Genomic DNA, 6608 nt, shown 5'->3' on the forward strand with positions numbered 1-6608 from the left:
TTTTCCACCATTTGGCTACGACTACAGAGTCACTCTCATACTAAATTAATCTGTGCTGTATACCTCTCACCTAACTCCTCTGACTATTAGAAATTCTTTGACTACTTAACTTCCAAAGTGGAGCACATTCTGACCCTCTTCCCTTCTGCAGAGATCTCCATTCTTGGAGACTTCAATGTTCACCACCAGCTTTGGCTTTCCTCTCCCTTCACTGACCATCCTGGTGAACTAGCCTACAACTTTGCTATCCTCCATGACCTAGAGCAATTGGTGCAACACCCTACTCGTATTCCTGACCGTCTTAGAGATACGCCAAACATTCTTGACCTTTTCCTGACCTCTAATCCTTCTGCTTATGCTCTCACCCTTTCTTCTCCGTTGGGCTCCTCCGATCACAATCTTGTATCTTTATCTTGTCCTATCACTCCAATCCCTCCTCAGAATCCCCCTAAGCGAAGGTGCCTCTGGCGTTTTGCCTCTGCTAGTTGGGGGGACCTGAGGAGGTATTTTGCTGATTTTCCTTGGAATGACTACTCCTTCCGTGTCAGAGACCCGTCTTTGTGTGCTAAGCTCATAACAGAGGTGATAGTGTCTGGCATGGAGGCATACATTCCTCACTCTTTTTCTCGTCCTAAACCTTCTAAACCTTGGTTTAACACATCTTGTTCTCGTGCTATACATGATAGAGAGGTGGCCCACAAAAGGTACTTAAGCCTTTGTGCCTTCGTGATTTCTGGCATCTAGACAAAAATATCTCCAATAACTTTGCTTCTTCTTCTTTCCCTCCTCTATTTCAACCAGATGGCACCACTGCTATCATATCTATTTCTAAAGCTGAACTCTTTGCTCAAACATTTGCTAAAAACGCTACCTTGGACGATTCTGGGCTTGTTCCTCCCTCTCCTCCACCCTCTGACTACTTCATGCCATGTATTAAAATTCTTCGCAATGATGTTTTCCATGCCCTCGCTGGCCTAAACCCTCGGAAGGCTTATAGACCTGATGGGGTCCCTCCTATTGTTCTATTGTGCCTCCGTGCTTGCACCTTGCCTAGTCAAACTCTTTCAGCTCTGTCTGTCAACATATACCTTTCCTTCTTGCTGGAAGTTTGCCTACATTCAACCTGTTCCTAAAAAGGGTGACCGCTCTAATCCCTCAAACTACCGTCCTATTGCTTTAATTTTCTGCTTACCTAAAGTTTTTGAATCTATCCTCAACAGGAAGATTCTTAAACATCTATCACTTCACAACCTTCTATCTGATCGTCAGTATGGGTTCCGTCAAGGCCGCTCTACTGGTGATCTTCTGGCTTTCCTTACTGAGTCTTGGTCATCCTCTTTTAGAGACTTTGGTGAAACTTTTGCTGTTGCCTTGGACATATCAAAAGCCTTTGATAGAGTCTGGCACAAAGCTTTGATTTCCAAACTACCCTCATACGGTTTCTATCCTTCTCTCTGTAACTTCATCTCAAGTTTCCTTTCTGACCGTTCTATTGCTGCTGTGGTAGACGGTCACTGTTCTTCTCCTAAATCTATTAACAGTGGTGTTCCTCAGGGTTCTGTCCTGTCACCCACTCTCTTCTTATTATTCATTAATGATCTTCTAAACCAAACTTCTTGTCCTATCCACTCCTGTGCTGATGATACCACCCTGCACTTTTCCACGTCTTTTCATAGACGTCCAACCCTTCAGGAGGTAAACATATCACGCAGGGAAGCCACAGAAACGCCTGACTTCTGATCTTTCTAAAATTTCTGATTGGGGCAGAGCAAACTTGGTATTGTTCAATGCCTCAAAAACTCAATTCCTCCATCTATCAACTCGACACAACCTTCCAGACAACTATCCCCTCTTCTTCAATGGCACTCAACTGTCCCCCTCTTCTACACTGAACATCCTCGGTCTGTCCTTTACTTATAATCTGAACTGGAAACTTCACATCTCATCTCTAGCTAAAACAGCTTCTATGAAGTTAGGTGTTCTGAGACGTCTCTGCCAGTTTTTCTCACCCCCCAGCTGCTAACTCTGTACAAGGGCCTTATCTGTCTATGTATGGAGTATGCTTCACACATCTGGGGGGTTCCACTCATACTGCTCTTCTAGACAGGGTGGAATCAAAAGCTTTTCTTCTCATCAACTCCTCTCCTCTAACTGACTGTCTTCAGCCCCTCTCTCACCGCCGCAATGTTGCATATCTAGCTGTCTTCTACCGCTATTTTCATGCCAACTGCTCTTCTGATCCTGCTAACTGCATGCCTCCCCTCCTTCCGCAGCCTCACTGCACAAGACTTTCTTCTTTCTCTCACCCCTATTCTGTCCGCCTCTCTAACGCAAGAGTTAACCAGTATTCTGAATCATTCATCCCTTTTTCTGGTAAACTCTGGAACTCCCTGCCTGCTTCTGTATTTCCACCTTCCTATGACTTGAATTCCTTCAAGAGGGAGGTTTCAAGACACTTATCCACCAATTTTTGACCACTGCTTTGACCCTTTTATGGGACTGGCATTTCAGTGGGCATTTTTTTTTATTAGATTTTTGTTGCCCTTGGCCAGTATCCTTCCTACATAAAAAAAAAAAATAGCAATATGACTTGTGCTCCTCCTCTTCAGCGTCACTTAACTACCACCTTCATATTCTAAACACACTTTTCTTTCCCTCCTGGCTTCAGCTCAAGGTTTTCCAAGGTCAGTTGAATTGCTCGTCTTCTCGGACTGATGCTAATGGCTTAGCAGTGTATCCTATGGTCTGTCGGCTTTTCCCTCATCCTGGTACACGCGGCGATGGTACCAAGGGAATCATTGCCTTGGCGGAGTGTTAGGGAGGCTGAGGCGAGGCATGGCGAGGTATCTCTTGACTGGAAACCTTACTTAGGGTAATCTAAGCGAAGTCGAACTGGAGGGTTTCCAATAAAATTAGTGTTGCTGCTCAAGCTGAAGGAAGATTGTTAGGATGTTACTTCATAGAAAATAGCTTTACTTACTGAAATATAGAAAAGATGGGTTAAAGATAGAAGGTGAATTCAACTTGGGAGCGAGATATGGTTTGAGAGAGAGAGAGAGAGAGAGAGAGAGAGAGAGAGAGAGAGAGAGAGAGAGAGAGAGAGAGAGAGAGAGAGAGAGAGAGAGTCCTTACAGTGAAAGCTTCAGGTTCAGTGAAATAGCATCATTATTCTTCATTAACACTCTTAAGCTGCATACGCTAGAAAGAAATCAGACACAACCCAGTAAACATGATATAGAAAAGCAGAAAAGTAAAAAAAATAAATAAATAAAAAGCAAGAAACAAAATAGGTAATTATAATAGCTGCACCTTTGTTCTTCCTTCTATAGTGCAGAGCCGCGTGTAGTGACTGTAGTCTCCTGAGTGCCCTAAAGAAGATCCTACTTATAAATGATTCGGTAAAGCTGATGGACACAGTCAAGGAGCTTTTTTGGGATACTCTCTCTCTGTGTGTGTGTGTGTGTGTGTGTGTGTGTGTGTGTGTGTGTGTGTGTTTGTATCTCTCTGTCTGTCTGTCTGTCGGTCAGTCATTGGACGTGCTGGTGGCACTTTCATTAATAACCAAAGGCTCATTGTCTTAAAATGTTATTGCAGAGAAGCAGATCAACATAAAAGCGCTCGCATAGTCTGATGGGGCCGAGTCTTACGACCACAGAATACCTCGACCTTGCTATTCTGTATACTGAGAGAGAGAGAGAGAGAGAGAAAGAGAGAGAGAGAGAGAGAGAGAGAGAGAGAGAGAGAGAGAGAGAGAGAGAGAGAGAGAGAGAGATGTACATGGAAAGTATAATTGCATAAAAGTTGATAATTGTCCTAAATATTCCGAGGGCTCGCGAGTCTGAAGTGTGAGTAGCGAATAAAAAGGCTCGTCAGCTTGGTGTTCATTAGCATGCCTTCATCAGACGTGTGATTAATCGTGTGTTCAGACGACGGGAGATTGAATTACACGTCGTTAATGCTTTTAATGAGGATATTTATTTATATATTTGTTTATTAGCTGGTCTTTAGATGAGAGAGAGAGAGAGAGAGAGAGAGAGAGAGAGAGAGAGAGAGAGAGAGAGAGAGAGAGAGAGAGAGAGAGATTAGTAATTGGTCAGGAGAATAACATCTGCAACTTTTCCTTTTATAATGCAAAGTTTTTAAGAATATCAAAGCGTTCATTAATTAACATGCACTCTTTTCAGTTACACTTTTTCTTATAAATTGTTTTTGGCTTGAAGAGAGCAATGGTGACAGAATCCGAGCAGATGCTCTCATGTTTGTTGTTTTGGTGTTAGATTTTTTTTCTATATGTATGTATAGTGTCGAAATAGCAAAGGCATCATAGAAAACACTAACATCTGGAGCTTCATCACTATGTTTCAGGGAAAATATGAGTGTTTCCGTGGTAGGAAAGACGGCCTCCTGTGGGACCTTACCACAAGAGTGTCTGGCACTGGCTTGGTAAGCGGCGGGACAAAAAACATTGGATACCTTTGGTAATGCGTATATAGAAATATTATTGCCAGCGAAATACTATTTGGCTTTGCAGTGAGGCTTTTGTATTCAGATGACCGCAGGAGCTGAAATATGTAGACAGAACTATACTGGACAGGTCCAGTGAAAGGTATCACACTAAATGTATTGCTTTATCCAGACGAGTTATCAGCACAAGCATGAAGGAGGGTCGATCTCACAGCTGTTCGCTTTTGTTGAGATTCTTACCAAGAAGCGGTGACATCCAGAACCAACAGCAATCACGATATCTTTGTGGTCTCTGGAGCCTTTGTTGTTGTTGTTTTGTTATGTAAGACGTTATAGAGAACATCCTGTATCCTCGCAGTAATCACACGAAAAGGCAGGTATCTAACTACGAGTGGTCAGAGAGTTGTTGTTGTTGTTGTTGTTGTTGTTGTTGTTGTTGTTGTTGTTACTGCTGCTGCTGTTGTTATCAGAACCACAAACGGAGGAAGGTGGATGTATTATATTACTGAACAACAATAAAGAAAGAAGAATAGATGAGTCAGGCCACCTTGGCGGAGATACTCAAAAGGGATTTTCGTGTTTTGTACCGTAAATACTTTTTATGGCTAGACTGAAGTGGTACTTATTATTTTCCAAGTATATCCTTGCTGTTGTTTTTAGGTTTTACCGCTAAATGTTGGGAAGCTTTACATTTATTATTTTTGCTTTTTTTAATTTTCTTATTTGATGTTGTTATATATGTAATGGTGTTTGTTCGTTTTATTTTGTTGCAGCTGTTGTTCATATTTAACATTTGCAGCGTTTCAAGTGTGTTCTGTTTTCAGTGTTGTTCTCCATGTATCCATGTGTTCTTGCTTGGAGGAATTTGACACGTTTTATCTATGATATTTCGTGTTTTTCTTCAATATTTATTCTTTCCTTTTTTGTTCATGTGTATGTTGTAACTCATGCAGTATAGTATTTCTGGTGGTTCTGTTTATGATGCTTCAGTTTTAGCTCTTTTTAGAATTGTCAAGCTGTATCACTTTTTTATGTGGATGTTTTGATATTTTCAGGAAAGGATGGCAGGTGGTGCCGCTGTGAACACTCCCAACACGTGCAGGAGGAAAGTGAGTACCTGCTTCATTACATCATGTGCCCTCTGTTTTGGAAGTCGCTGTTAAACTTTTTTTTTCCCATGTCAACCGAAGCCTGTCACGGTTGCCTGCCTTTCTCCTGTCTGCTTCCCACGAATCTATGAAGAAAAGAAAGGATATGCTTCCATGGTATCGTGTCAGTAGTATTATTCATTAAAGGATTAGTTTAAACCTTTTTCTAAAGCTTTCTTTTGTCTCTCATGTTTCTGCTTTCCTAGGGTATATATATGAAGAAGAAAGAATATAAATTACTCTATAATGTTCATTGTAATATCTTACAGGGAAAAAGTCCTTTCAGGATTAACCGAGAATCTTTTTCAAAACAAAAATTTTTGTATTCCAGTCTTCGTGTGCTTATTTTAGTGTATGCATAAAAATAGAAGGATACGAAATCATATATTTTCTATAACAGTGTCATCTTGTTGATATAAATATTTAGTTAGAGATTCAGTTGAAACCTAACAATTAGCTATCATTTTTGTGCTCGTTTTTATTTTTATTTTTTTTATTTTCGTATATATCTTTTGTATGTACAAGTATATGAGTGAAGAAAAGAAAGATATACAATTAGAAAATACTTTCCACAATAACAGGAATATTCACTTGAGAACTTTTTCAGATAACAAATATCAGATCTTATAAATTATCCGTTTATTTATCCTTTACTGTGTTGTACCGTATGTAGATTAATAATATTTTGCATGTTATGATAAAGTGTCCTTGGAAACTATTACTGTAACACATTTCATTTAGTGTGAATTTGGTTCCCACATAAAAAAAAAAAAAACTAAATAAATAAATAAATAAAAAATTCCTTGTATGGAAAAAACGTATTTACATTTTCTTTGTTCAATTGGTATTGATAATAATTTTAACTCTGATTTCCAGGGAAGCGTTACCACCATGATATTTGTGACCTAACCTAAGGTAACGTTTTATCATCATAACCTTTGTTGCATCTTTATTCAAGTAAAATCAAAGAGAGGAAAGCTTGTATTGTTCTGTGAA

The 6608-nt window shown here is 40.0% G+C and overlaps 1 long non-coding RNA gene across 1 annotated transcript in view; it reads left to right on the plus strand.

Annotated features, from left to right (window-relative positions):
• The window catches only part of LOC135092354 (uncharacterized), a 19261-nt gene extending 13035 nt beyond the window's left edge, over positions 1–6226 (plus strand). Inside the window, exon 3 of the long non-coding RNA XR_010262823.1 lies at positions 5520–6226. This is a non-coding gene — a long non-coding RNA (uncharacterized LOC135092354). The remainder of the gene's footprint in view (positions 1–5519) is intronic.
• The last annotated feature ends 382 nt before the right edge of the window (positions 6227–6608 follow it).

This window comes from Scylla paramamosain, chromosome 39 (assembly GCF_035594125.1).
Source record: "Scylla paramamosain isolate STU-SP2022 chromosome 39, ASM3559412v1, whole genome shotgun sequence".
NCBI lineage: Eukaryota > Metazoa > Arthropoda > Malacostraca > Decapoda > Portunidae > Scylla > Scylla paramamosain.